The 4,304-nt window shown below is 40.4% G+C and overlaps 1 pseudogene; it reads left to right on the top strand.

The window, feature by feature from the left end:
• Window positions 1–2,950: 2,950 nt before the first annotated feature.
• On the top strand, window positions 2,951–3,783 carry LOC101590781 (annotated as a pseudogene).
• Window positions 3,784–4,304: the final 521 nt, after the last annotated feature.

Genomic DNA, 4,304 nt, shown 5'->3' with positions numbered 1-4,304 from the left:
TTTTTCGGAACCAGGGATTGAACTCAGATCCTTGCGTTTGCCAGTCAAGCGCTTATCCTATTGAGCCATCTCCCAGGCCCCTAGCAAAGCTTTTCTTCAGAAATAAAGATAAAGATTATCTCACACAAAGGCAGAGGAATTCATCATTACTGGACTGCACAAGAATTGCTAGAGGGAGTTCCTCAGGTTAAAAGAGAAGAATGGAATAAGTGGCAGACAACTAAAATGTAAAACTCACAGGTAAATATAAAGAAAAACTACTCTAAAATGAAATAATGGTTTTTAAATAAATTATGTTTGGTACAAAAGTTAAGTGATAGAATTAGAGGCTATTAATGATAATAATTTCTTCTCTTTTTTCATGTATTTGGTACAGGGTCTTCAGGGTCTCACTATGTAGATCTGACTTATAGTGATCCTCCTGTTTTCAGCCTCCCAGGCACTGGGATTACAGGCATGTGTCACCACACCCAGTTGCAATTGTCTTCTCAGTGCCCCGTGGGAGGACCAGCACAGCATGCGGGGGATCAAACCTCCGCTGCTGCACTCTGCCTAAGCAGATGCATTAGCTATCTGCCTGGCCCTATGATAATAATTTCTTAATGGATATACAGTATGAAAAGATAGAAGGTGCAATATCAACATTTAACTTGTAGTTGTGAGTAGAGTTGACGTCCAGAGCTACATTAGTGATGAAAATTGACCGCCTAAAATAATGTGCTTTGTCGACAAGATTTTCCATTAGTCTTATGATTTCCACAAACTCAACTATGTGATAAATATACTTAATGAAGCAAAGAAGCAAAATACTCCACTAGAGAAGACTACTTATCTACAAAGTAAGATAAAAAGAGAAAGAAGCAATTGATCTGAACAGTAGCAACAAAAACAATACCCAGCTTTACAGTGGCTCACAGATTTAGAGTGAGGGGATGGGAAAAAATTCCCAGTAAATGGAATGCCAAGGGAGCCAGTCAGTATACTTACTGACTTAAAGACTTACAGACTCCAAGCAGTCTTTTAGTCAAAAAAGAAAATGGAGACCATTATGTAATGATAAAGAGGCCAGCTCATTCAAAAGAAAATTAACAATTGTGAATGCACACAACGTGAGAACACCTGGGTGTGCAGCAGGCAGTGGAGGCTTCACTCCCCCACCAGAAGCTGTGTGCAGACCATACAAGCTAAAAGCCAGCAGAGAAATTCCAAATCCAAACTATTGTCTAGGAAAAATGGATCCAATGGGCAAACATTCTCATCCAAACCTGCTGCATTCTTTAAGGAAAAGCAATACACAAGGCTACAAAACAAATATTGACAAATTTTCAAAGATCAAAATCATACCAAAAAGCGCCTTTTTCCCCCCTGAACATAAGGGTACACACTAGAAATCAATATTTAAAGAGCAAACCATGGGAACCCAGTGACAGATGGCTTTGACATGACACTGCTAATTGTACTTACTACATTTGGGTTGGTTTCAATATGAGCTTGAACAAATTTGTCTTGAATTTTATCCTTTGATATTAGAGGGCCTAAAATTAATTCACATAGGTAGTGAGTGTGTACATTTTCTGTGTCTTTGCATGATGGACTATGTATATGTTTTTACATTTTGTTACATGCAATTCTACTTCTGAATAGGACAAAAAAGGCTATATAAGACTAATCATATTAGTAAGGGCAACAGAAATCTAAGTAGTAGATTGTTTAAAATCTTAAAAATTGATTGAATTTTTTAGAACTTTGAATAAAAATAGTAGAAAAAAATTACAGTAGGCTGATCTTGATGGGCACAGTTTCTGCAGAAAACGAAACACACTGAGGTGAAATCTACTTCTCATTACCTGTGGGACATTTGTCCATGTGCCATACTGCACACAACTGTCAAAGAGAAAGCAGCCTTTAGAGCCTGTGCTAGTCTCTCTGGCTCTGTAGACAAAACTCTGAATGCAGTGCTGCCGAAAGAACCATGATTTGAGAACGCAAAAAATGTCACAGAAAAGGAAACTATCTAGAAGCAAGCCTCACATTCCTGCAGCAATATCTCTTTGAGGGACTTACTGATATTTAACTAACTGTATCAGGGACAAGTTATGAAGATTTCAGGCAGAATGTAATAAATTAGAGAATGCAAAGTTAATCAAAGTACAAAAGATTGATTTGGTGGGAGAGACAAAAGTCCAGTGGAAGTCAGGGCTTACTAGATAGTAGGAGTGAGGTAAGCATCCTAGACTTTCAGTTGAGATTATTTGTGCTTTTGTTCTAAAGATTAAAAGGTACCAGAAATATACCAGTTTATACAAAATTTTGAAAGTGTTTCTGTAACTGTGGCATGGTGATCTGTTCATATTTTACTCACTTTCTAGAAATAAATTTAGCAAACAACCAAAGTCAAAGAACAATTATGAAACCAACCAAGGCTAAAAGACAAATTACTTGTGTTTTTGTTTGACTATAAATATTGTTAAATTTCTTCTTTTCTCATGTATTTAGTACAGGGTCTACAGGCTGTCACAACACAGATCAGACTCATAGTGATCCTCCTGTTTTCAGACTCCCAAGCACTGGGGTTACAGGTGCACCCCACCATGCCCAGTCTCAGTGGCCAACTCAGTGCACCCAGGAGGTGGGCCAGGCACGGCCCACTGATTGTTCAGGAGGGTATTAGTTAATTTCCATGTGCTTATGGTGCTTTTGCAATTACTTTTTGGTTTATTATCTACAGTTTCTTTTGGCAATAATTTCCAATTTCATTGCTCTATGGTCAGATAATACGCATGGGATAATTTCAGTGGTACAATAGATACAGAGAAAGGAAAAGAATCTGTTCAAAAGGAAGGAAAGGTAGGCTCGCAGCACTACATCTGCTTTGCATTCACTCTGTCGTCCTGCTCTCTTAAGGAGCTTGCTCTGCATGCTTTGTGTCTCTGGGACCGCTTTGGTGAAGATGGCCTCAGAAGTGCAGGTTGCTGATGAAGTATGTTGCATTTTTTATGATGTGAAACTTCGGAAATGCTCCACACCAGAGGAAATAAAGAAAAGAAAGAAGGCTGTCATGTTTTGTCTCAGTGCAGACAAAAGGTGCATCATTGTTGAAGAAGGCAAAGAGATCTTGATTGGAGATGCTGGTGTGACCATCGCTGTTCCCTTCAAGCACTCTGTGGGGACGCTTCCTGAGAATGATTTTAACTATGCTTTGTATGATGCGAGCTTCAAGACCAAGAAGTCCAGGAAAGAAGAGCTGATGTTCTTTTTGTGGTCTCCAGAACTGGCCCCTCTGAAGAGTAAGATGATCTAGGCCAGCGCCAAGAATGCCATCAAAAATAAGTTCCAGGGCAGGCCAAATAACCCAGCGGATTAAAGCCCCTGCAAGCAAGTGCGGGGCCCAGGGTTTCGATCCCCAGGCCTGCCCTGCTGGGCTCACTCCTGGGGCCCACTGAGATGACAATTGAGACTGGGCATGGTGGTGCGCCCCTGTAATCCCAGTTCTTCAGAGGCTGTAAACAGAAGGATCACTATGAATCCAATCTAGTAGTGAGACCCTGAACACCCTGTAGACCCTTCCCTAGAATACAAAACAAAGAAGGAGGAGGAGGAGGAGGAGGAGGAGGAGAAGGAGAAGGAGAAGGAGAAGGAGAAGGAGAAGGAGAAGGAGAAGAGAAGTTCCAAGGCATAAAATACGAATGTCAAACAAACAGGCTGGAGGACCTCAACCAGGCTTGCAATGCAAAAAAGATGGGTGGGTCCTTCATCGTAGCCTTCGAAGGGTGCCCCATGTAGCATCGTTCCAGTGCCACAGGCAAAAGCTTCCGTGTTTAATGGTACACTCTTGCTCAATAAGTAAAGCAAAAACATTTACACCAGGGTCTCACTGAGGTGGGCTGTTGTCTCATGATAGAGTAAATATTCTATGAACCTGTGCAAATGTGGCTCTATATAAACCTAGCATTCAAATGAAAAAACAAAGAAAAAGAAAGGGAAAACTGGGAAGAAGAAGAAGAAGAAGAAGAAGAAGAAGAAGAAGAAGAAGAAGAAGAAGAAGAAGAAGAAGAAGAAGAAGAAGAAGAAGAAGAAGAAGAAGAGGGAAGACAGGGGTCGGGGAGATGGCTCAGTGGAATAAGCGCTTCCCTGGCAAGCACAAGGGCCTGAGTTCAATCCCCGGTTCTGCCAAAAAAAAAAAAAAAAAAGAAAGAAAGAAAGGAGCAGACATATATTTATATATACATACAGGATACCTTGGACAATTGTACTGCTGGCTACTGAAAGGAGCAGTTAATGATTAACTTTTTTTAACCAATTTT

Source organism: Octodon degus, unplaced genomic scaffold, assembly GCF_000260255.1.
Source record: "Octodon degus isolate 3935 unplaced genomic scaffold, OctDeg1.0 scaffold00125, whole genome shotgun sequence".
Classification (NCBI taxonomy): Eukaryota; Metazoa; Chordata; class Mammalia; order Rodentia; family Octodontidae; genus Octodon; species Octodon degus.
This window is presented reverse-complemented; position numbering and strand designations above follow the sequence as displayed.